This window comes from Ambystoma mexicanum, chromosome 4p (assembly GCF_040938575.1).
Source record: "Ambystoma mexicanum isolate Mex_15411 chromosome 4p, UKY_AmexF1_1, whole genome shotgun sequence".
Taxonomy (NCBI): Eukaryota; Metazoa; Chordata; class Amphibia; order Caudata; family Ambystomatidae; genus Ambystoma; species Ambystoma mexicanum.
In genome coordinates this window covers 94,157,019-94,183,931 of record NC_090927.1, presented here as the reverse complement: position 1 = coordinate 94,183,931, position 26,913 = coordinate 94,157,019, and the positions used below count along the sequence as shown (strand labels likewise).

Sequence of the window (26,913 nt, the reverse complement as noted above, 5' to 3'; positions counted from 1 at the left end):
CTCGCTTTCATTCGCCCCAATATTGCCATTTATTTCTTATTCCTCCTGCCACAGTGCTTCCCTCACCACCCAGCACTGTGCTTCATTCCCTCCCATGCTGTAGTTTTTTCCTCCCTGTGCAGTCATTACTCATTCCTTCCCTACATGCTAAATATCAAATGCAACAAACAACTACAAACGTAAAATCTACTGGCATTGCCAATGCTGGTTCTTAATGATGTAAGAGTTGTGATAAAGGAAACAAGATAACATATTAGATGACATTTTATTTTATTTTATGTTATTTTAAAAGGGAAGAAACACAAGATTTTTTCTGTATAAGTGTAATGCAACAAATACAATGCATGTATGTATTATGTTAGTTATAGGTGTGTTACACTGTAAGGCCCTCAGCCTCTTCTTCCAGACTGATACAGCCATGAGCAAGAGACAGCTCAAAGATACCCAGGGCTAGGCAACAGAGGGGGCAAGAGAGATACCCCAGGGCTAGACAACAGAGGGGGCAAGAGAGGCAAGAGAGATATAACAGGGCTAGACAACCGAGGGGGGCAAGAGAGATAAACTATGGCTAGGCAACAGAGGGGGCAAGAGAGATACACCAGGGCTAGGCAACAGAGGGGGCAAGAGAGATACCCCAGGGCTAGGCAACAGAGGGGGCAAGAATGATACCCCAGGGCTAGGCATCAGAGGTGGCAAGAGAGATACCCCAGGCCTAGACAACAGAGGGGGCAAGAGAGATACACCAGGGCTAGACAACAGAGGGGGCAAGAGAGGCAAGAGAGATACACCAGGTAAAGAGAATATATTTTTTTAATAAGTATTCTAGACAACCGAGGGGGGCAAGAGAGATACACTATGGCTAGGCAACAGAGGGGGCAAGAGAGATACGCCGGGGCTAGGCAATAGAGGGGGAAAGAAGAGAGATACCCCAGGGCTAGGGAACAAATGGGGCAAGAGAGATACCCCAGGGCTAGGCAACAGATGGGAAACGATAGATACCGCAGGGCTAGGCATCAGAGGGGGCAAGAGAGATACCCCAGGGCTAGGCAACAGAGGGGGCAAGAATGATACCCCAGGGCTAGGCAACAGAGGGGGCAAGAGAGTTACCCCAGGCCTAGGCAACAGAGGGGGCAAGAGAGATACCCCAGGGCTAGGCATCAGAGGTGGCAAGAGAGATACCCCAGGGCTAGACAACAGAGGGGGCAAGAGAGATACCCCAGGGCAAGGCAACAGAGGGGGAAAGAGAGATACCCCAGGGATAGGCAACAAAGGGGGCAAGAGAGATACCCCAGGGCTAGGCAACAGAGGGGGCAAGAGAGATGCTGGTGCCGGGCACTAACACTTCAAGGGGGTAGGCTTTAGGGCTCATCTTCCCAATGCCGTTTCAGGTTCGGGTTTGCAGCTCACAAAGGCCCAGACGCTGCCTCATTGCCCTCTGAACACCTGCCACCCGCCCTAATGTGTGACACTATTTTATCCCACTGCTTGCACAACTCTAGCTGCTTGCGGAAGCTCTCTATAAACCCTGCTACACGCATGCGCGTGTGGATGCTACCCTATAGCCAACCGCATGATCATCCATGATGAATTCTGATGATTTAATGCATTGACGACACAAGGAAAAAAAAATCAGAGTATTCCAAGATTGCCCTCTGTGATAGGCCCCCAGGGTTGCAGCGGAGAGTGGGGGGAGGGGCGTGTGATGGCCTGCTGTGATAGGCCTCCAGGGTTGCAGCGGAGAGTGGGGGAGGGGATCGTGCTGGCCTGCTGGGATAGGCCCACAGGGTTGCAGCGGAGAGTGGGGGAGGGGATCGTGCTGGCCTGCTGGGATAGGCCTCCAGGGTTGCAGTGGAGAGTGGGGGAGGGGATCGTGCTGGCCTGCTGGGATAGGCCCCCAGGGTTGCAGCGGAGAGTGGGGGAGGGGATCGTGCTGGCCTGCTGGGATAGGCCTCCAGGGTTGCAGAGGAGAGTTGGGGAGGGGATCCTGCTGGCTTGCTGCGATACGCCTCCAGGGATGCTGTGTAGAGTGGGGGAGGGGATTGCGATCTGTCTGGCCCCAAGGCTCCACTTTTGCTTCAGTCTGTGACAAAATGAATAGAGAACGTTTCAAATTAGTTAATGCGTGCAGATAACACTTATTAATGACCTAAATATAACACTGTACAGAGATAGCAGACCGATTGCCCACCAGACTCCATAACAGGGCTTTATACATCAAGAGGGTAACAAGGGTCAAATACATACACAATATAAACCTAGTAGAGGGAAAACATATGTTCTAAGTATTCACAAAGTTGCCTTATAAAGCTGAGACAAATTTGATCTCATGCTGGATTTTCCTAACCTAGCTATTCATTAACAAGCATTGGCAAAGCCACACGTTTTGGCTTTCCTGTAGGCATGGGACAGGCATTTTTGCAGGCGCTGCCATAATGGCACTACCTCGAAATAACACAGCAACATCTGAGAAAATGGTGGGATTAGCTGGGCATATGGTAACAGTGCCTGGCAAATGCTTATCTAATACCTATACACAGGCAAAAAACGATTGGCTTTGTCAATGCCTGTTTTTAACAGGACTTCAGTACAAGGAAACAACATAAATGAAATGGCTGAAGGCACACTTGGTTACAACAATGTTACACCTGTAGCATATTTAAAATTGCAATTAGGCATTTAGCTCTCATCAGCCTTCTCACAAATAACACTGGCAGGCTAAGGGTTGATGTTACTGCTTGCTGGAGCTAAATCAGCGAGATTGTAGATGGATGTGTTGGAGGGTGGATTGGCTGTTAGCTGGTGGGAATTGCCATGGGGATCACCATTGCCATGAGCAGTGAGTGGTCAAATTACCAAACTACACCCACAAGCTGTATGTTCCTCCTTCTATCTCTACCTCCAGTGCAATGGTTTGGGCTTATAGGTGGTTTATTTCTACGCTTTTCCAGTGTTGACTGATGAAGCAGAGATACTTCTTAGCATGCAATGGATTTTCCTGACGTATGATGGAGGCGCCTGATCTTCCCCATTATGACTCTTATACTCCATCACGCGCACCTTTTGCTCGCCAAGATGGTCCAGTGAATATCCACAGCATATCTGCTCGCTTTTCATTTACTCACAGTTGCACTAACAGTGGATAATACTCACAATTCTGCTCAAGGGATAGAAGCAAAGAAGTCCTGCTAAAAGCATGTCCTTGCCAACTGCCTGCTTTCACAGGTGTGCAGGAAGGGAAACAGGCAAGCGATGTGGTTTCAAGGTGGCCTGGGGAAGCCCAAATACATGAAGGACGCGAGATTCAGCGGCTTCAGGAAAAGCAAAGGAAAAGTAGGAAAAACTCATATCCCAAACAACTCAATGGGCCTCATTACGACCCTGACCTTCATTCTGTCAGGGCTGATTACGAGGTTCCCTTTGCGGGACACGGATCAGACGTCTGGTAAAACCAGACATCTTTTCTGGGTCCCACGAGGGGAAGAGGGAGGTAACAACGGGACACTTGTAATGTGCCCGTTGTTACCTCCCTCCCCATTCCCATTGAGCCCTATGGGGGCTCAAATGGGAATGGGAAATGGTTCCTGCAAGGAGGACTTACCAGGTCTTCCTATGTCGGAATGACCCGGTAAGTCCCCATTGCAGGAACCCGGTAATGGAGCCCGGTTTGGAGGCAGCCATGGAGCTAACAGCTCCATGGCTGCCTCCAAACTGGTAATGAGGCCCTACCTTCACCATCTCATTCCAGCTTCTACCACCCATCTCGGATGTATAGCCGCCTGCCTTCAAGGATGGTGGTATTGCTACTACCACTGCATCCTAGTGCCGTTCATTGTTATTGGTTACTGAGATTGCTCGCCATCCTACTGCGACCAGTGACCTCCCTCCCATCAGCCTAGTGCCATTCATTGTTATTGCTTACTGAGATTGCTCGCCATCCTACTGGGTCCAGAGACCTCCCTCCCATCAGCCTAGTGCCGTTCACCGTTATTGCTTGCAGAGGTCGCTCACCATCCTACTGGGACCAGTGACCTCCCCCATCAGCCTAGTGCCAGTCAATGTTATTGCTGAGGTTGCTCACCATCCTACTGGGACCAGCGACATCCCCCATCAGCCTAGTACCGTTCATTGTTATTGCTTACTGAGGTTGCTCACCATACTACTGGGACCAGTGACCTCCCCCCATCAGCTTAGTGCCGTTCATTGTTATTGCTTACAGAGGTTGCTCACCACCCTACTGGGACCAGCGACCTCCGCCCCAGCAGCCTAGTGCATTCATTGTTATTGCGTACTGAGGTTGCTCACCACCCTACTGGGACCAGCGACCTCCATTCATTGTTATTGCTTACTGAGGTTGCTCACCATCCTACTGGGACCAGCGACCTCCCCCATCAGCATAGTCCCTTAATTGTTATTGCTTACTGAGGTTGCTCACCATCCTACTGGGACCAGTGACCCCCACCATCAGCCTAGTGCCATTCATTGTTATTGCGTACTGAGGTTGCTCACCACCCTACTGGGACCAGCGACCTCCATTCATTGTTATTGCTTACTGAGGTTGCTCACCATCCTACTGGGACCAGCGACCTCCCCCATCAGCATAGTCCCTTAATTGTTATTGCTTACAGAGGTTGCTTACCATCTTACTGGGACCAGTGACCTCCCTCATCAGCCTAGTGCTGTTCATTGTTGTTGCTTACTGAGGTTGCTCACCATCCTACTGGGACCAGTGACCTCCCCCCATCATCCTAGTGCCGGTCAATGTTATTGCTTACTGAGGTTCCTCACCATCCTACTGGGACCAGCGTCCTCCATTCATTGTTATTGCTGACTGAGGTTGCTCACCAGCCTACTGGGACCAGCGACCTCAACCCCCCCCCCCGCCCAACCAGCCTAGTGCCGTTCATTGTTACTGCTTACTGAGGTTTCTCACCTCCCTACTGGGACCAACGACCTCCCCACTCCATCAATCTAGTACCGTTCATTGTTATTTTTTACTGAGGTTGCTCACCATCCTACTAGGCCCAGAGACCTCCCTCATCAGCCTAGTGCTGTTCATTGTTGTTGCTTACTGAGGTTGCTCACCATCCTACTGGGACCAGAGACCTCCACCATCAGCCTAGTCCCGTTCATTGTTATTGTTTACTGAGGTTGCTCACCACCCTACTGGGACCAGCGACCTCCGCCCCAGCAGCCTAGTGCCATTCATTGTTATTGCTTACTGATGTTGCTCACTACCCTACTGGGACCAGAGACCTCCATTCATTGCTATTGCTTACTGAGGTTGCTCGCCACCCTACTGGGACCAGCAACCTCCCCCCATCAGCCTAGTACCATTAAATGTTATTACTTCCTGAGATTGGTGGCCATCCTACTGGGACCAGTGACCTCTCCCCCCATCAGCCTAGTGCCATTCATTGTTATTGCTTACTGAAGTTGTTCACCATCCTACTGGGACCAGTGACCTCCCCCATCATCCTAGTGCCGGTCAATGTTATTGCTTACTGAGGTTCCTCACCATCCTACTGGGACCAGCGTCGTCCATTCATTGTTATTGCTGACTGAGGTTGCTCACCACCCTACTGGGACCAGCGACCTCACCCCCCCCCCCAACCAGCCTAGTGCTGTTCATTGTTGTTGCTTACTGAGGTTGCTCACCATCCTACTGGGACCAGCGACCTCCACCATCAGCCTAGTCCCGTTCATTGTTATGGTTTACTGAGGTTGCTCACCACCCTACTGGGACCAGCGACCTCCGCCCCAGCAGCCTAGTGCCATTCATTGTTATTGCTTACTGAGGTTCCTCACCATCCTACTGGGACCAGCGTCGTCCATTCATTGTTATTGCTGACTGAGGTTGCTCACCACCCTACTGGGACCAGCGACCTCACCCCCCCCCAACCAGCCTAGTGCTGTTCATTGTTGTTGCTTACTGAGGTTGCTCACCATCCTACTGGGACCAGCGACCTCCACCATCAGCCTAGTCCCGTTCATTGTTATGGTTTACTGAGGTTGCTCACCACCCTACTGGGACCAGCGACCTCCGCCCCAGCAGCTTAGTGCCATTCATTGTTATTGCTTACTGATGTTGCTCGCCACCCTACTGGGACCAGCAACCTCCCCCCATCAGCCTAGTACCATTAAATGTTATTACTTCCTGAAGTTGTTCACCACCCTACTTCGACCAGCAACTTCCATTCATTGTTTCTGCTTACTGAGGTTGCTCGCCATCTTACTGGGACCAGTGACCGCCCCCATCAGCCTGGTGCCATTAATTCTTATTGCTTACTGAGGTTGCTCACCACCCTACTGGGACCAGCGACCTTCGCCCCAGCAGCCTAGTGCCATTCATTGTTATTGCTTACTGAGGTTGCTCACCACCCTACTGGGACCATAGACCTCCATTCATTGTTATTGCTTACTGATGTTGCTCACAACCCTACTGGGACCAGAACCGCCATTCATTGTTATTGTTTACTAAGATTGCTCGCCATCCTACTGGGACCAGTGACCTCTCCCCCCATCAGCCTAGTGGCATTCATTGTTATTGCTCACTGAGGTTGCTCACCATCCTTCTAGGACCAGTGTCCTTCTCCCATCAGCCTAGTGCCATTCATTGTTATTGCTTACAGAGGTTGCTCACCATCCTACTGGGACCAGTGACATCCCCCATCAGCCTAGTGCCATTCATTGTTATTGCTTACTGAGGTTGCTCACCACCCTACTGGGACCAGTGACATCCCCCATCAGCCTAGTGCCGTTCATTGTTATTGCTTACTGAGGTTGCTCACCATCCTACTGGGACCAGTGACCTCCCCATCAGCCTAGTGCCTTTCATTGTTATTGCTTACTGAGATTGCTCGCCATCCTACTGGGACCAGTGACCTCCCTCCCATCAGCCTAGTGCCGTTCATTGTTATTGCTTACTGAGGTTGCTCACCATCCTACTGGGACCAGTGACCTCCCCCCCCATCAGCCTAGTGCTGTTCATTGTTATTGCTTACTGAGGTTGTGTCATAATCTGTGCTGGGCTGGATTATGGCTATGTGTGTTTTATGATGGGTGGTGATGTCAATGACATTCCATATGAAGTGTTGGTGTAGTGATGTCATTGACATCCTTGTGGAGTGTTGATAGTTGTTTGGAGTGCTGGGTTCCACTGGTGTCAGTTGGACTTAATATGCTGGGCTGGATGGGTGTGCCAGAGCTTTCTCTACTTATGAACAAAGAGAATAAACTTACATGTAAACTATTTACCTTCTGGTGTTCCATGATTGAGAAGGAGTCGTAGTTTATATCACTGGCGACGAGGATGGTTCCTGTGCTGCTGGGAAGGGGCAGCTGGAGATAAGTGCTGCCTTCCAGGGTGACATCCATCAAGCAGGAATAAGCTGCAGGCCGGGCGGTGCAGTGGGGTCCAATCCAGTGGTCCAGGTCGGGGACCCGGAAGGTCCAGAGTCCAGGCGGCGCCAGGGCTGAGGTGGCGCAGTGCCTGGAAGGTCCAAAATCCAGGTGGCGTCGGGGCTGAGGTGGCCCAGTGCCTGGAAGGTCCAGATTCCAGGCGGCGAGGTCCAGGGTAGGGCCCAGGAAGGGGATCCTGCAAGTCCAGATGCCAGGTGCCAAAGGGGTGGCTGCGCAGCAGAAGTTGTCTGAGCAGCCCATCGTTGTCCTGTTTTGCTTTGGCTATTATGGATTAGCCTGAGGGGGCTGGCGTTGGAGCAGCGGTGGCAGGAGCCCCATGTTGGAAGGACCGGAGGTGGCGGCTGTTTAATCCTGCATGCCGGGCGGGTGCAGGAGAAGCAGAGGCGGCCGTGATTAACCTCCAGGTGCCTGGCATTGCAGGAGCGGCGGAGGGGCCCATCAGGGAGGGCTCCGTGGAAGTTGGAGGAGGAATAATCCAATCTCCGTGTGTGCTGGGCGCTTTGATTGATGCGCACGTTACGTATGGAGCCAGTCTCTTTGAGCAAGGTTTCGGGCAGTCCGGTTGGTGTGCAGTACAGGGCCGTGCAGCGCGAGTGGAGCGGCGGCCTGAGAGACACCAATCATGTTGGGGTACTGGCCAGAGGTGTTTCTTCTGTGGAGCCGGCTGCCGAAATGGTGATGTCGGTTGGAGGTAGGACGGCGTTGGTGGGCGGAGGACAGGCGTTTCAGCGGGCCCAGCTGGAACGCAATGCCCAGTTGGAACGCAACGTTCATATGGAACGCAGCGTTCATAAGGTACACAACGTTATCTTACGATGCCACGTGATTATGGAACACAACGTTGTCACCGATGTAAGCGTTCAGCCAGGACGTGACCCTGGCTCAGTTAGCAAAGTCCCGCAAGTTTTTCTGTTGCCCACTGGTAAGCGGTGTACTTTTGTCCGGGTGAGCACCGCGGACAAGGTAAGCGGCTCCCGGAAGTCTGTAGACAGTCAAAAAAGGTCTGTGGCATTTTCGGGGTTACAATGGTCTGGAGTGGAGTCCAGTACTGCACGTGGCAGTCATGGTGTAATGGATTTGTCGGCACAGATGGTGAGCGCGGAGGATTTGTTTGAAAAAAAAAGACGTTTATTATTGGAGCTGCTGGCATGTGCGATGGCTGGTTTTGGAAGTCTGGGCATCTACAGAGGGTGTGCTGAAAGACAGTGGAAGCTACAAATAGAGGATCAGACAAGGAGATGGGCAAGGTGGCGAACGCTCGATCCTGATGCTTGGGGATACATACAGGATGAAGCGTGCATAGAAGGGGAGGACTAAATAGAGGTAGGTGTATGGTGAGGCCTGTTTTAATGTTTGATGCTGTTTGTGTTCATGTTGTGGCCTCTGGGTTTAGCAGATATTTGGGTTTGGTCCTGGGTCAATGTTAGCGGTGTAAGGCCTGTCAATTTTTTTACTGCCGTTGTGTTTATGTGGTGGCCTGGTGTTAGGACATGTCCTTGGGTTTTCAGCATGGATTCGTGGGTGTGGGGTCTATGGGACATTGTAATGTTTGTTTATGCAATGTTTGCTTTGCAGGTTGGCTGAATTGGACATGTGGGTGGGGGTATGGCGCAGGGACGTTAGTGCCATGTCACTTGCATCCATTTTGCATTTACTATTACTTGCCGTGCATTTTGTGGTTTTGCATTTCAGGGACATGTTGGGGTTTGGCGCAGGGACTTTAGCGCCAAGATCTTGATCTCCTTATTGCTTAAGGTGGGGTTTTAAATGTTGTCCTGCAGTGTTTGTCTGTCGTGTTCGTTGGGGCATTTCCCCTGGGTATGTGTGGACTATGACAGTATTTTTAGGGGCAGTGTGTGCTGTCCAGCGGGCAGTGAAGTGCAGTCTGGGTCATATTGTGGGTAATTTTTCGCAGGGGCATTTCCCCTGGTTATGTGTGGACGATGACAGTATTTTTAGGGGTAGTGTGTGCTGTCCAGCAGGCAGTGAGTTGCTCTCTGGGTCATTTTTGGGGGCAGTGTGGTGCTGTCCAGTGGGCAGTGAGGTGCTGTCTGGGTCATTTTAAGGGGCAGCAAGGTGATATCTGGTATGTTAAGGGGCAGTGAGGTACTGTCTAGGGTTTTAAAAAGGTAGAGATATGCCACCTGGTGGTTTCACGGGGCTGTGATGTTGCTGCTCATGTTTTGGTTTAAGGGGCAGCTGTGCTTTCTATATATCTTGGGTTCAGGGGCAGCGTGTGCTGTCTATTTTGTAGTTTTATGGGGTAGTGAGGTGCTTCATGCTTCGTGGTTGTTAGGTTTCAGGAGGTGCAGTGAGGTGATGCAGTTGTAAGGGCAGTCAGGTGTGAAATGGGCACAGTTGGTGCCGTCGATGATGTTGGGGGGAAGTGAGGTGCTCTCTATGTTTGTTTTAGGTGACAGTGAGGTGCTGTTAGGTGACAGTGAGGTGCTGTTTAGGATATTGGCATGGTTGGTGCCGTTGTCGATGTTCGGGGCAGTGAGGTGCTGTCTATGTTTGGTTTAGGTGACAGTGAGGTGCTGTTAGGTGACTGAGGTGCTGTTTAGGATATTGGCATGGTTTGTGCCATAGGTGATGTTTGGGGCAGTGAGGTGCTGTCTATGTTTGGGTTAGGTGACTGAGGTGCTGTTTAGGATATTGGCATGGTTTGTGCCATAGGTGATATTAGGGGCAGTGAGGTGCTGTCTATGTTGGTTTAGGTGACTGTTAGGTGGTATGGAGGTGCTGTCTATTTTTGGTTAGGTGACTGTGAGGTGCTGTTTAGGATTTGGCATGGTTGGTGGCATTGCTGATGTTTGGGGCAGTGAGGTGCTGTCCATGTTTTGGTTAAGGGCAGTGTGGTGCTGTCTATGTTGGTCAGGTGATTGTGAGGTGCTGTTAGGTGACAGTGAGGTGCTGTTTAGGATATTGGCATGGTTGGTTCCGTAGGTGATGTTAGGGGCAGTGAGGTGCTGTCTATTTTTGGTTAGGTGACTGATGTGCTGTTTAGAAAATGGACACCGTTGGTGCCGTCGCCGATGTTCGGGGCAGTGAGGTGCTGTCTATGTTTGGTTTAGGTGACAGTGAGGTGCTTTTAGGTGACAGTGAGGTGCTGTTTAGGATATTGGCATGGCTGGTGCCATAGGTGAGGGTAGGGGCAGTGAGGTGCTGTCTATGTTTGGGTTAGGTGACTGTGAGGTGCTGTTTAGGACATTGTCATGGTTGGTGCCATAGGTGATGTCAGGGGCAGTGAAGTGCTGTCTATGTTTTGGTTAAGGGGCAGTTAGGTGCTCTCTGGTCATTTTGAGACGTGCTCTAATTTTTGGTTAAGGGGCAGTTAGAGTTGGCTGGTCAATTTAAGGGGCAGTGTGGTGCCGCCTGTGTTTTGGTTAAAGGGCAGCTGAGTGCTGTCTGGTCATAGGCAAGTCATGGGGATAGTGTGTTGATGTAAGGTCTGGTGATAGGATCAGAGTTTTGTCAATGTTCTTGAGCGGGCTATGGTAGGATCAGAGTTCTGTGATAATGTTCTGTAAGGTCTGGTGAGAGGAGCAGAGTTTTGTCAATGTTCTTGAGCAGTCTGTGGTAGGATCTGAGTTCGGATAATGTTCTTGAGCGGGACACAGTTATGGTGTTTCAGCGGGTTGATAGCTGAGTGGGTGTTTAGGCTTTGGGAAGGGCCTGTGGTGTGGCTTTTAGTTTGGTGCTTTAAATGAAGATTTGGCTACATTTGGGAAGCAGCACATGGGCTCAGTTGGGGGTTGTTTCTGAGCTGGCCTTAGCTATTTAGTTCTGCGTGATATTGATGTGTTCATCCATTTTGTGTTTGTGGGTGTTATGGGTGTTGTGGTGTGTTAGTGTAAGGGAAGGAGATATGTCATAATCTGTGCTGGGCTGGATTATGTCTATGTGTGTGTTATGATGGGTTGTAATGTCAATGACATTTCATGTGGAGTGTTGGTGTAGTGATGTTATTGACATCCTTGTGGATTGTTGATGGTTGCTTGGAGTGCTGGGTTCCACTGGTGTCAGTTGGACCAGCGACCTCCCCCATCAGCATAGTCCCTTCATTGTTATTGCTTACAGAGGTTGCTCACCACCCTACTGGGACCAGCGACCTCCGCCCCAGCAGCCTAGTGCATTCATTGTTATTGCGTACTGAGGTTGCTCACCACCCTACTGGGACCAGCGACCTCCATTCATTGTTATTGCTTACTGAGGTTGCTCACCATCCTACTGGGACCAGCGACCTCCCCCATCAGCATAGTCCCTTAATTGTTATTGCTTACAGAGGCTGCTTACCATCTTACTGGGACCAGCGACCGCCCCCATCAGCCTAGTGCCATTCATTGTTATTGCGTACTGAGGTTGCTCGCCACCCTACTGGGACCAGCGACCTCCATTCATTGTTATTGCTTACTGAGGTTGCTCACCATCCTACTGGGACCAGCGACCTCCGCCCCAGCAGCCTAGTGCATTCATTGTTATTGCGTACTGAGGTTGCTCGCCACCCTACTGGGACCAGCGACCTCCATTCATTGTTATTGCTTACTGAGGTTGCTCACCATCCTACTGGGACCAGCGACCTCCCCCATCAGCATAGTCCCTTAATTGTTATTGCTTACAGAGGCTGCTTACCATCTTACTGGGACCAGTGACCCCCACCATCAACCTAGTGCCATTCATTGTTATTGCTTACTGAGGTTGCTCACCATCCTACTGGGACCAGTGACCTCCCTCCCATCAGCCTAGTGCCGTTCATTGTTATTGCTTACTGAGGTTGCTCACCATCCTACTGGGACCAGTGACCTCCCCCCATCAGCCTAGTGCCAGTCATTGTTATTGCTTACTGAGGTTGCTCACCATCCTACTGGGACCAGTGACCTCCCTCCCATCAGCCTAGTGCCGTTCATTGTTATTGCTTACTGAGGTTGCTCACCATCCTACTGGGACCAGTGACCTCCCCCCATCAGCCTAGTGCCAGTCAATGTTATTGCTGAGGTTGCTCACCATCCTACTGGGACCAGTGACCTCCCCCATCAGCCTAGTGCCAGTCAATGTTATTGCTGAGGTTGCTCACCATCCTACTGGGACCAGTGACCTCCCTCCCATCAGCCTAGTGCCGTTCATTGTTATTGCTTACTGAGGTTGCTCACCACCCTACTGGGACCAGCGACCTCCCCCATCAGCCTAGTGCCATTCATTGTTATTGCTTACTGAGGTTGCTCACCATCCTACTGGGACCAGTGACCTCCCTCCCATCAGCCTAGTGCCGTTCATTGTTATTGCTTACTGAGGTTGCTCACCATCCTACTGGGACCAGTGACCTCCCCCCATCAGCCTAGTGCCAGTCAATGTTATTGCTGAGGTTGCTCACCATCCTACTGGGACCAGTGACCTCCCCCATCAGCCTAGTGCCAGTCAATGTTATTGCTGAGGTTGCTCACCATCCTACTGGGACCAGTGACCTCCCCCATCAGCCTAGTGCCGTTCATTGTTATTGCTTACTGAGGTTGCTCACCACCCTACTGGGACCAGCGACCTCCCCCATCAGCCTAGTGCCATTCATTGTTATTGCTTACTGAGGTTGCTCACCATCCTACTGGGACCAGTGACCTCCCCATCAGCCTAGTGCCTTTCATTGTTATTGCTTACTGAGGTTGCTCACCATCCTACTGGGACCAGCGACCTCCCCCATCAGCCTAGTGCCATTCATTGTTATTGCTTACTGAGGTTGCTTACCATCCTACTGGGACCAGTGACCTCCCCATCAGCCTAGTGCCTTTCATTGTTATTGCTTACTGATGTTGCTCACCACCTGTTAGGGAGAATTCTCTGTTAAGGCTAATTTCCCAAACCTAGTGAGTCCCCCAGCAGCTTTGCTGGATTTTTGGGGTTTAATTTTTTCTCCTGCTAAGAGTGAGACTCTTTTTCTCCCACTCTTAGGCAGGATTTGAGAATGTCCTTTGACTTTGTAATGTGTTTTATGGGCTATGGGGTCTTTTACTCCATAGGGCTTCATGTGTTTTTGGTAAGTGTGTTACAGAGCACCCTCAGTGCAGTAATACAGGGGTGTCATAGTGGCCCCCAAACATAGACTCCATACCCTGGGACTCACTGCTGTCTCCCAGGGCATGTAAAGTCACCATTGACTTTACTATTCTTAAATTGTGAATAGAACCAGTACAAACCATCATATTGTGGAAGTGCTGGCAGGGGTAATTCGATTGCCCCTGGGTCTGATTTTCAAGGGGGCACTGTCCAGTCCCCCCTTGTCGAGTTTCTGGCTGGTGGCAGTGGTTACCATGCGAAATATTCCACCAGAATATTTCCTATGGGATTTTCCCATTCATTTTAAACGCACCACTTTTTTGGTGCAATGTTAAAGATACCGCTGGGTTATTTATTTAATATTTATTCCCCGGTTGGGTCTTTTTGCCAGGACTCGGTTTTAAAATGGCGTTTGTGTTCGCCTCTGTAACTCCAACCCAAGTCGAGCCCTTTCGTCCACTACTGGCTGGCTTCTGCACAGAAGGGGGGAATAGGCACCCTGGACTGAGTTGCCTCGGCAACTCAAGTCGCACTCTTGTGTGATTGGCCCAGTGGTGATCTGCTCGGCTCACCACTTAGCATGTTTGAGTGACAGCTAGGACTGATGAATGGGGGTTTTCTGCATAAAAGCAGGGCTTTGGGGACTGGAACTTCAGAAGTCGACACAGGACCTAAAGAATCCGAAGAGGGAGAAGCTGAGCCAACCTGCAACAACGACACCAACGGTGGAGCCCTGCTGTACCGAACTCACCACTTCCCAATGACAGAGAAGATCTTCTTCCCGGAGAGTCTTCTTCCTTTAAGCTGGTGGGGTTAACCAGTTCGCCTTTTCCGCCTTCCTGGATCGTCTCGTGGTCGAATCACCCATGCCAAGCACCCTGGCGGCCGGATAGCCACGCTTCACCACTACCGCGAATAAAAGGGTAGTACCTTTTAAACGGGAAACTCTGTGGCTGGTTTCTTCCCTGGCAGTGCAACGACCTCCAGTTTTCCTTCACGTCGAGATCTTCTCTTCCCCTGGACGAATCACTGACTTGTACCCGCTGCCAGGAACAACTGCCCCCGCTGGAGCTTTCTCGCCATTTCAGGTACTGTGTCCCGCCTGGTCTCCCTTGCAACAGACTGTTCAAGGTGTCCCGTAAATCCTTGACTCTCTATCCTGGGGTGACCTCAGACCAGTTAACATTACCTTTCTGAACTGATCCAATTCCTTTTTGAACTATCTGCAAAGACTTTTACAGTTTACTTCAACTGTGTGATCTTGGGCACATTCCGCCTTGCTCTCTCCAAGAGTGGGCCTGGCCTATGAACTTTTTGCTCTACAGTAGACCCTGCCTTTTCTAACTATCTGTGGGTACTTAAAAGTGTTGGTACTGTGTTATTTCCATACTCGGCCTTTTCTCTCCCTTTTTAAATTAATTATTGGAGTGCCATCTTGGTTAAGCGCTCACCTCTGTGTTGATAATAAGTGGTGTTCTTTTTCTAAGACTTGTCGAATAATTAATCCAGGAGGTGTATATACTTCTAATGACTGTGTTTGAACTTGCTTGATATATTATTGCCAGTGTATTTTTACAAGTGTGTTTTTAAATACATAATTATATACTTTTATACCAAAGCTCTGGTCAGTGTTTGCTTATGCTACTTTATTTTTGGCCCTATTGTGTATACTCTATATACTGCCTAACTATTCTTGAGAGAAGTCTGACTGCTCAACCACAGCTACCAGGTAAATCTGGGTGGTACAGACTACTACCAATTGGGTTTACTGCTAACACCTGTAGTCTTAAACATTTTGCAGTAGTCCCTAGGGGAACTGCACAGGTTTCTGCCTAACACCACCCTACTGGGATCAGAGAGCTCCATTCATTGTTATTGCTTACTGAGGTCGCTCGCCATCCTACTGGGGCCAGCGACTTCCCCCATCAGCCTAGTACCATTCATTGTAATTGCTTACTGAGGTTGCTCACCCTCCTACTGGAACCATTGACCGCCACCATCAGTCTAGTGCCGTTCATTTCTATTGCTTACTAAGGTTTCTCACCCGCTTACTGGGACCAGTGACTTCCCCCCATCAGCCTTGTGCTGTTCCTTGTTATTACTTACTGAGGTTCCTGGCCGTCCTATTAGGACCGGTGACCTCCCCCCATTCAACCTAGTGCCGTTCATTGTTATTGCTTAGTGAGGTTGCTCGCCCTCCTACTGGGACCACTGACCTCCCCCATCAGCCTAGTGATATCATTGAAATTGCTTACTGAGGTTGCTCCCCATCCTGCTGGGACCAGCGACCTCCCACATCAGCATAGTGCAGTGCATTGTTATTGCTTACTGAGGTTGCTCGCCATCCTACTGGGTCCAGAGACCTCCCCGATCAGCCTAGTGCTGTTCATTGCTATTGCTTACAGAGGTTGCTCACCATTCTACTGGGACCAGTGACCTCCCCCCATCAGCCTAGTGCCGTTCATTGTTATTGCTTACTGAGGTTGCTCACCATCCTACTGGGACCAGACACTTGCCCCATCTGCCTAGTGCCGTTCATTGTTATTGCTTACTGAGGTTGCTCACCATCCTACTGGGACCAGAGACTTGCCCCATCTGCCTAGTGCCATTCATTTTTATTGCGTATTGAGGTTGCTCACCATCACACTGGGACCAGTGTCCTTCTCCCATCAGCCTAGTTCTGTTCATTGTTATTTCAAACTGAAGTTGCTCACCATCCTACTGGGACCAGTGACTTCCCCCCTTCAGCCTAGTGCTGCTCATTGTTATTGCTTACTGAGGTTGCTCACCATCCTACTGGGACCAGTGACATCCCCCATCAGCCTAGTGCCGTTCATTTTTATTGCTTACTGAGATTGCTGCCATCGTACTGGGACCAGTGACCTCCCCCCATCAGCCTAGTGCTGTTCCTTGTTATTGCTTACTGAGGCTGCTTACCATCGTACTAGGACCAGTGACCCCACCATCAACCTAGTGCCATTCATTGTTATTGCTTATTGAGGTTGCTCACCACCCTACTCGGAACAGCGACCTCCACCCCAGCAGCCTAGTGCATTCATTGTTATTGCTTACTGAGGTTGCTCACCACCCTACTGGGACAAGCGACCTCCATTCATTGTTATTGCTTACTGAGGTTGCTCACCACCCTACTGGGACAAGCGACCTCCATTCATTGTTATTGCTTACTGAGGTTGCTCACCACCCTACTGGGACAAGCGACCTCCATTCATTGTTATTGCTTACTGAGGTTGCTCACCACCCTACTGGGACAAGCGACCTCCATTCATTGTTATTGCTTACTGAGGTTGCTCACCACCCTACTGGGACAAGCGACCTCCATTCATTGTTATTGCTTACTGAGGTTGCTCAACCACCCTACTGGGACAAGCGACCTCCATTCATTGTTATTGCTTACTGAGGTTGCTCACCACCCTACTGGGACAAGCGACCTCCATTTATTGTTATTGCTTACTGTGGTTGCTCCCCATCCTACTGGGACCAGTGACCACCCCATCAGCCTTGTGCCGTTCATTGTTATTACTTACTGAGCTTGCTCACCATCCTACTGGGACCAGAGGCAGCCCCCCCATCAGCCTAGTGCTGGTCATTGTTATTGCTTACTGAGATTGCTCACCACCCTACTGGGACCACCGACCTCCCCCATCAGCATAGTGCTGTTCATTGTTATTGCTTACTGAGGTTGCTCTAACCTCCTAATGGGCCCAGCGACCTCCCCAAATCAGCCTAGTGCCGTTCATTGCTATTGCTTACTGAAGTTGCTCACCATCCTACTGGGACCAGTGATCTCCCCCCACAAGCCGAGTGCTGTTCATTGTTATTGCTTACTGAGGTTGCTCACCACCCTACTGGGACCAGCGACCTCCATTCATTGTTATTGCTTACTGAGGTTGCTCACCATCCTACTGGGCCCAGCGACCTCCGCCATCAGACTAGTGCTGTTCATTGTTATTGCTTACTGAGGTTGCTCACCATCCTACTGGGCCCAGCGACCTCCGCCATCAGATTAGTGCTGTTCATTGTTATTGCTTACTGAGGTTGCTCACCATCCTACTGGGACCAGCGTCCTCCCCCCTCCATCAATCTAGTGCCGTTCATTGTTATTGTTTACTGAGGTTGCTCACCACCCTACTGGGACCAGCGACCTCCCCCATCAGCCTAGTGCCATTCATTGTTATTGCTTACTGAGGTTGCTCACCACCCTACTGGGACCAGCGACCTCCACCCCAGCAACCTAGTGCCATTCATTGTTATTGGTTACTGAGGTTGCTCACCACCCTACTGGGACCAGCAACCTCCCCCCATCAGCCTAGTACCATTAATTGTTATTAATTACTGAGATTGCTCGCCATCCTACTGGGACCAGGGACATCTCCCCCCATCAGCCCAGTGCTGTTCATTGTTATTGCTTACTGAAGTTGCTCCCCATCCTACTGGGACCAGTGACCCCCCCATCAGCCTAGTGCCGTTCATTGTTATTGCTTACTGAGGTTGCTTACCATCCTACTGGGACCATTGTCCTTCCAGGACCAGGCTGCTGACACCAGCTCAGTTTCCTCACTGTCCTAGTGCCTTCACTTATCAGGAATGGCAAGTGTGCCCCATCCTACTGACACCAGCTCAGTTTCCTCATCAGCTAGTGCCATCCTTTAGTGCGTACCCAAACCATACACCACCCAATAGTAGCCACCCCTCACCCCACACCAGTCCTGTTTCCTGACATCCACCTCTCCATGCCCTGCAGCAAAGTTACTGGGTCCTGACCAGCGTTGTGTCAACCTGTCCTGTTTTCTGGTCCCCCCTCCAGACCTGTTTGTAAAGTGCTGTATTATGTAAGATTCACCGCTCCTTTCTGAATTTGGCGCACAGCGGACTGTGTGTCTGTGGAGCACTGCACAGAAGAGCCGCATGCATGGAGATGTGACACGCTGGTAGCCTACCTCCTTGCTTCTTCTCACAGCTACTTGAGCAATCCTCTTTGTAGCAGCACTCGTAACCATATTGACAGCCTCCGTCAGGGCATCCTTTCTTATAATTGCCAGGGGGAGGACAGCGATCTGGACGCGATCTGCTGCAGCCACCTGCAAAAGAGGGGAGAAGATGAGCGACCAGCTGAAGCCAGGGGGTCCCTGGTTCTACATGAGGGGGGGTGAAGATCCTCCCACAGGTCCTAAGCAGCAGCCCCTGAGCAATGACCAACAGTGGCTGAAAATCAATGCATTCACATTCGTTTTAACTATTGTTGATTTATACAGTGCCAACCTGAATACAAAATTGCTTCTTGGCACCCATAATTCTCTATACAGTGCGAGCCATACTAAAAAAACACGGTCTGTTTCTGCCGTCTTTCTCTTCCTTCTCCACCTATTCGTGGGCCCAGCCAGTCCTAGCTCATACCTTTATCTGAAGATTCCCCCAGCTCTGGGGTGTCTTTTCCACTGTTCTCCACTGTCATTCTCTTTTTCTGCTTCTTTGGTCCGTTTTCCACCTCCTCTCTTCTAGCTGCAGGCCTTCTCTTCCTCATCACTGCTTCTCTTTATTGACCTCCTCCACCCTCCTGGTCTTTCACTGCTCTCACTCTGCTTGCTTTCTCTCTGCCTTTCTTCTCTCCTCCCTCTTCTTCTGTTTGCTCCTCTTCCCTATCTTCCACCTTCCACATTCTCTTTTCTCTGCATCATGTTGCTCTCCTGATCTTCTCTGATGCTTCCCTTTCCTCCTCTGTCCTATTTGCCCGCCCTTTCCCTAAGTCTCTTCTCTCTGTCTCCCTTTTCATGCCCTCGTTTCTCACTCCTCTCATACACAAGATGTCCCCTTTGAAATCTCTTAGCAGAGGGGGGTGGCCCAAATGCCCTGCTGTGCTTGCCACACCCAAACCACCATGCACAAGACCCACGCATCCACCCCACGCATAGAGAGGTGGTATAAACACAGACTATGAAATGCATGCAGAAAACCGCTAAGAACTTGGGAACCCCTGCCCACTGGTGGTCACACGGTGTAATAGTCAGTTGAACATAACCTTTTTAAAAAAAAATAAAACAGCGATTATAAAAGGAAAACACATTTTGGGCGATATTTCATGCACAAAATTTTCACTGCCTCCTGCCCATGTCCACTCCTACTAACCAATGAAAGTTCAACACACAGATCATAATATCAGCGCTGCGAGCAGCAGAGTTCCATTAAATGTCCTGCACATTAACCACGTTGGCAGAAAGTTAATGTTAAAGGCATTTGTATAGCGCACCGTCACCAACGGAGTTGGTCTCCAGGCGCTCAGGCGGATCTGTAACAAGAGGTCGGGGTGTGGGGGGTGGTTAGGTTTGTCAGGTGAAGAGGGGGAGGGAGAGTGAGAAGATTGCTCTGCTGTTGGCGGCTTCAGTTCGGTTTTCACCGTGCTCTGAGCTTTGGTGTAAGTGTCGGATCGGAGCGAGACCTCGAGTGATGTTGATGCAGTTTATGTGTTTGTTGTTGTTGCGGTGTGGTGAAGTCTGTGCGGTGTGTTGGGCGAGAGATGGTAGTGTGGTTTTCTGGGTCAGTTAAGTAAGCAGAGCTTTGAGGATGGGTTAGTAGGTTGTATGCCCTGGTTCTAGCCAATCTTGTTTAATTTAGGTGACGTACCTGTGGGTATTCTTAGTAGCTGGTTACGATTCTTTTCCATCTATCCGTTAGCTTTAGATGTCACGGTGCGTCGCAGTGTTCCTGGTTTCGTGTCGTCTGCATCTTGGGTTGGAGGGTTGGCTATGTCTACTCCTGCCCTTCAGGTGTTGGTGCTGTGGTTTGGCCAGCCCCTACATTCCCGCTGTCCATATTGGCGGTGGGCTGCTGGGTTTGGGACTGACTGGCAGGGTATTGTTGATAATCGTCTTTGGTCTTCCGTCATGGTTAGTTGTGTATTGTCATAGATTGTCTTGATTGGGTTCTGTATGTAGTTGGTCGATTGTTTGGGTCCACGGTCGCCATTTTCATTCGCGTTGTTATCTGGTGTGTGTGTGGGTGTGCGTGCCCATGTGGGCGTTTATCTAAGAATACGCTGTCTCAATGAGACAGGCCAGATAAGAGAGGCTGTACTACAATATTATACACAAAAGGGGTGCCTGATTAAAGTCCCTGGTCCTCCAGGCGTAATATAACAATAAATCTGATATTGGACCAACAGAACAGGGAATAGCAAATCACAACATTTATTTATTTATCAATATCAATAAATGTACCATTTGTTGATTTCTAAAAACCTTTATTCTCATATCAAAATTTCATAAAATATAAAATCAAACATTTTATCAAAAACAAATATCTGCATCACGCATTCATACTGATTCACTCCTACCACTCTTTCAACTTCCTACTTTGTTATCACAACACATAAGTCTTGTTGTCTCATGGCCCTCCTTCCTGGATGGCCTCCGGTTACTTGTTTACACAGTGATCAACAAATGTCCTCTATCAGATTCTGTGATGGTACTGCCTGCGTGTTCTTAATCACACAGACTTATTTCTACACGTGTTTCGGTTGTCTTTTCGGGACATCCCAATTCATGGCCCATTGGATCTTGCAACCTTCTTCAGGACAGAAAATTGGGAGTTGCCTTATTCCCGTAAACCTCAAGTAGGGTGAGTATCACCACCTAAAATACAATACAGAATATCAACATATCTAGCTAAAATATCAATTAATCAATTATCTATTCCAATTCTAATAGCTTGCTAATGAATTGGAATAGATGATTGATTAATTGATATTTTAGCTAGATATGTTGATATGTATCAATTCATCAATCATCTATTCCAATTCTAATAGCTTGCTAATGAATTGGAATAGATGATTGATTAATTGATATTTTAGCTAGATATGTTTATATCCTGTATTGTATTTTAGGTGGTGATACTCACCCTACTTGAGGTTTACGGGAATAAGGCAACTCCCGATTTTCTGTCCTGAAGAAGGTTGCAAGATCCAAGGGGCCATGAATGGGGATGTCCCGAAAAGACAACCGAAACACGTGTAGACATAAGTCTATGTGATTAAGAACACGCAGGCAGTACCATCACAGAATCTGATAGAGGACATTTGTTGATCACTGTGTAAACAAGTAACCGGAGGCCATCCAGGAAGGGGGGCCATGAGACAACAAGACTTATGTGTTGTGATAACAAAGTAGGAAGTTGAAAGAGTGGTAGGAGTGAATCAATATGAATGCGTGATGCTGATATTTGTTTTTGATAAAATGTTCGATTTTATATTTTATGAAATTTTGATATGAGAATAAAGGTTTTTAGAAATCAACAAATGGTACATTTATTGATATTGATAAATAAATACATGTTGTGATTAGCTATTCCCTGTTCTGTTGGTCCAATATCAGATTTATTGCAGATAAGAGAGGCTTAATACGAGCCACAAGGCTCTGTTTAATTCTTAATAGTCAGCACGAGGGATAACACAAGGGCACTAGTGAAAGCCAATTTGCTGCTGTGTGTGTCGCACCAGTGCTCGCACGGCATGAGTGTGGAGAGGGAGGGCACGTGACCAAAGAACTGCAATAGACCTGTCCATACGCCAATCCTATCTTCCCACCGCATCGCAATAGAATGTGACTATTTATTTGTATTTATTTGTATTTATTTAAGCAATATGACCGACTCAGGTAATGCCCTGGGGCCCATAGGTATATATTACCGAAGGCCCCGGGGCATTACCTGAGTCGGTAATGCCCCCGCCGCGAGGGTCATATTGCTATTAGTACCCCGGCCCGCATTATGTGCATGACCGGGGCACTAAAAGCATTTCTTTCTGTCCTGAAACGCTGCGGCTCCTCCGCTCCCTCCGCTCCCGAAAAAGGATCATATAGAAGGTAAGTGGGGTTGGGAGGGCAGGATTGGGACTGGGGGAGGAGGGAGAAAAAAAAACTTACCTGCGTCCCCGGCGGGGGAAGAGGGAAGCCCCCAGCCGTGTGGAGGCACATAGCGTGGATGGCCCTGCTCCGAGTCTCCACACGGCTGAGGCTTCCCTCATCCCCCGCCGGGGATGCAGGAACAAGAAGGTAAATTGGCGGGCAGGGGTGGGAGGTTTTGGAGGGGAATTAAAAAAACAAAACAAAAAAAGACTTACCCGAGTCGCCGGCGGGGGGCGAAGGCAGCCTCTCAGCCGCGGGGAGGCTCGGAGCGGGGATGGCCCGCTTCGAGCCTCCTCATTGGCTGAGGGGCTGCCACGCCCCATGCCGGGGACAAAGGCCGTGAAATCCCGACAGAGGGATTCCTGGCCTGGTAATGACTCAGCGAGGGCCAATCAGAATGGCTCTTTCATTCTGATTGCGCCCTCGCCGGGTGTTGTGTACGTAGTACACGAAGCGCGCATGCGCCGGCCCGGCGGGCCGGCGCATGCGCGCTGAGTCAATAAAGGCGGTGCCCGGGCAGTTTGCGCCGGAGCACCGGAACACACAGACGTCTCCGGCGTGCGTTCTTGCGCGCCCGCCCGCGCGTGCTGATACTCGGACCTGGGGGGACCCACACGCCATCACTGGGCTTACCCAGGTCCCAACACTGGCGACGAGGAGGTACGGATCACTTCCCTGCTCCGACAGCCTCGGAGAGACGGAAAGCTCTTCCGTATCACGGACCCGCGGAGTGCCGGCGGCCATTTTGTTTTCGCTCGCTCCTCTCTTCACACACAGCTGCAGTGGTTGCGGCCCGAGAGGGTGCTCGTGCGCCACCTGCCAGCTGTGTTTTGGGGAATACAACTTAATTTTTGGAGCTCCCACAGTCCTGCAGGCGCAGGGCTGTGGCATTAAAGAGGAAAGAAGTGGGTTTCTACACCCCAGCACTACTACAAGCCCGGGACAAGACGCCCATCATTCTAGGAATAGATAACTGTGAGTACGTGACGCAGAAATGGGCGATGAGACTGATGATGAAGGTGCCGTAGCCCCAATCCCGTGCAGATCTCGCAGCTCCCTGGCCCCCATGCCTGAATTCGATACTACTGGCCCCCCTTCCAAACTGGGCCCGAAGTGGCTGCTGTGGGTCAAGAGGCTAGATATGTTCTTCAGGGCATCTGGGGTGAACGATGATGACACCAAGATCGCGACTATGATCTACTCGGCAGGCGCGGAAGTCCACAAAATCTACGATTCCCTCGTCATCCCCGTGGTCACGTATGACGCAGTCAAACAGGCACTCAAAGACCATTTTCTCCCCATGGCAAATGTCGATTTTGATAGATTTGTCATGGGCGCCGAAAGGCAACTAGACGACGAACCCCTAGACAAATTCTGTGCCCGTCTGAGGCACCTGGCGACCTCTTGCAGATGGGTCGATGAGGAAGAAATGGTCCGCAACCAGCTATTGCAGGGGTGCAGCTCCGGCAAACTTAGAAGGCAAGTACTGAGAGAACCTGGTCTGACCCTCCAGCAAATTTTGGACCTGGGAAGAGCACATGAGCTGGCAGAAGCCAGAGGTGCGAAAATGGACGCTGCCACGCGATTGAAGAATGATGAAGACGCATTTGCTGTGGGACGTTCAGCAACGGGAATGTCGAAATGGGCGCCGAGAAGGCCTGATGCCCCGCCCACACTAGGCAACGCCTCATCTTGCTCCTACTGTGGATATGACCTTCCCCACGGAGGAGAATGCCCAGCTAAGTCGAGGACATGCGGCCGGTGTGGCACACCAGGGCACTATGCAAGGATGTGCCGGGCTGCCGCCCCTGTAGCGGCAGGAAGAGGACCGGAGAGAGTGGGACGTGGAGGCGCTCGCAGAGTGAGAGGCATCTCATCGATCAATCAGGGTCTGCAGGACCTGGACATCGCAGAAGAGGAGGAGGAGGAGGAGGAAGAGATCTTCTTCATTTCCAGCATTGTGAAAGGTCCTGGCACGAGACGCCAACCCACATGCACTGTTAACATCGATGACGTCCCCACCCCCATTCTCATAGATACCGGGGCTTCGGTCTGTGTGCTGGCCACCAAACATTATGAAGCCCTGCCAGGCCCACCGGAGCTGTCAGCATCCACGGCGCGAATATATGCCTTCGGAGGGGAAACACCCTTACCCATCCAAGGTGTGTTTGTAGCCCCGGTTTCTCATGGACAGAACACTATCAAAGCGAGGTTCTTTGTCACCAGCGTCAGCCCACATTCCCTGTTGAGCTGTGCGGCATCAGAAGCACTCGACATCGTCCACTTCTCATTCGGAGTATACCATGCTGATCTGAAAAGCATGCTACACAGATTTGAAACTCTCTTCAAGGGCATTGGAAAGCTGAAAGCAGAGCCCATACGCTTACATATCGACAAGTCCGTGAGGCCGACGGCCCTCAAACATCGCCGGATTCCTTTCCACTTGAGAGCCCAAGTGGAGGAGGAATTGCAGCAGCTGGTCGACCGGGACATCATTGAAAGAGTGGAAGGCCCCACCCCTTGGGTTTCGCCTATCGTAGTGGCCCCAAAGCCGAAGTAACCGGGGGCAGTACGCATTTGCGTGGACATGAGACTCCCAAATGCCGCCATCAAAAGGGAGCGTCACCTCACACCCACACTAGACGACATCGTCGGAGAACTCCAAGGTGCCAAAGTCTTCTCTAAACTGGACCTCAGGTCTGGGTATCACCAGCTAGAGTTACACCCCGAGTCGAGGTACATTACGACATTCACTACTCACGAGGGGCTGTACCAGTACAAGAGACTAAACTTCGGAATATCGTCCGCAGCGGAGGTCTTCCAAAACGCCATCAGAGGAGCCCTGTCCGGACTGAAAGGAGTCATAAACATGTCCAACGACATCTTAGTCTTTGCCAGGTCGGAAATTGAACATCTTAAACGGCTAGAGAACACTTTTGAGAGGCTACAGGCAGTGGGTTTAACCCTGCACCAAGAAAAGTGCGAATTCCTAAAAGACCGACTAGAATTCTTTAGTTTCACCTTCCATGCTGGGGGCATATTCCCAGACCCTGGGAAAGTGAAGGACATTAGAGATGCACCTCCACCCACATCACCGGCAGAAGTTCGGAGCTTCTTAGGGATGGTCAACTACTGCGGCCGTTTTATCAAGGACTTAGCCTCTCTGTCGGAACCTCAGAGGGCACTCACCAGGAACGACGTAGCCTGGCAGTGGACTGAGAATGAACAACGATCCTTCAAGGCCACCAAAGAAGCCCTGTCAGAGCAGGAAACAATGGCCTATTTCAATCCCAGCCGGGAATCGGAGATTGTGGTCGATGCCAGCCCGGTGGGACTGGGGGCAGTCCTCATGCAGGCAGACGAACTAGGGGTCATGAGGCCCATAGCATATGCCAGCAAAGCCCTCACCGACACGGAGAGGAGATATTCCCAGATAGAAAGGGAAGCCCTCGCCATCCTGTGGGGGTGCAAACACTTCAGAATCTACATCCTCGGCAAACCTGTCGTCGTGATAACGGACCATAAACCCCTGATTCCTATTTTGTCAGGAACATCTTCCATGCCGCCACCCCGCATCGAGAGATGGATGCTATCCCTCATGGAATATGGCGTCAAGCAAGTATACCGCCCAGGTACACACAACCCAGCAGACTATCTCGTCATCCAGGCACGAGGGATACCCAGAGTCCCGCGGAGATGACTGACACTGGGGACGCCGTACACCTCGTCATTGAATCGGCCCTGCCCGTGGCCTTATCGAGACAGGACATTGCGGACGACTCGAACTCCGACGAGGCGTTCCTGAGGGTGAAAAGGGCAGTGGCCACAGGAGAGTGGCGGGACGTCCTTTTGAACAACGCCAGGAGGAACCCGGAGGTGCAAAAGGACCTGCAGCTGCTGTGGAAAGCTCGACACGAGCTCTCTGTGTCCACGGACGGTCTGTTGCTGCGAGGGCACCAGATCGTGATACCCAGGTCATTGGTCATGAGAGTCCTCCAGTTGGCCCACACAGGGCACCAAGGCATGGCCAAGATGAAGGCACGCCTCAGGCTGAAGGTCTGGTTCCCCGATCTGGAGCACAGGGTGGCCGAGTTTGTGAGGACCTGCATTCCCTGCCAAGCCACGAGTCCTGTGGAAAGGGGCCCACCCATTCGGGCCATGGAGCGGAGTGACGTACCATGGGGAACGGTGCACGCAGACTTCGGCTCGACCGGAAGGGGCCTATATTTCCTGGTGGTCACGGACCAGTGGTCGAGGTATCCGGAGGTGGAGCTCGTGGAATCCACCGCCAGTGATCACACCATCCTGGCAATGGACAAAATTCTCGCCACCCATGGGTTCCCCTTTGAGATCTGCTCAGACAACGGAGCACCGTTCCAAGGGCAGCGGTTTGCTAGGTACTGCGAAGAACGAGGCATAAAGCACCGGAAGGTAACCCCGCTATGACCAAGGGCCAATGGAGAGGTTGAGCGATTCATGCGGACACTGAACAAGATTTTTCGAATTTCTGTCAATGGAGGGGAGGACCTACGAC

The 26,913-nt window shown here is 50.7% G+C and overlaps 1 long non-coding RNA gene across 1 annotated transcript in view; it reads right to left on the bottom strand.

Moving 5' to 3' along the window:
• Positions 1-253: 253 nt before the first annotated feature.
• LOC138452550 (uncharacterized) overlaps positions 254-26,913 on the bottom strand; it is an 87,583-nt gene continuing 60,923 nt past the window's right edge. The window contains exons 3-4 of the long non-coding RNA XR_011260212.1: positions 18,423-18,563; positions 254-2,080 (exon numbers count right to left, since the gene is read on the bottom strand). This is a non-coding gene — a long non-coding RNA (uncharacterized lncRNA). The remainder of the gene's footprint in view (positions 2,081-18,422; positions 18,564-26,913) is intronic.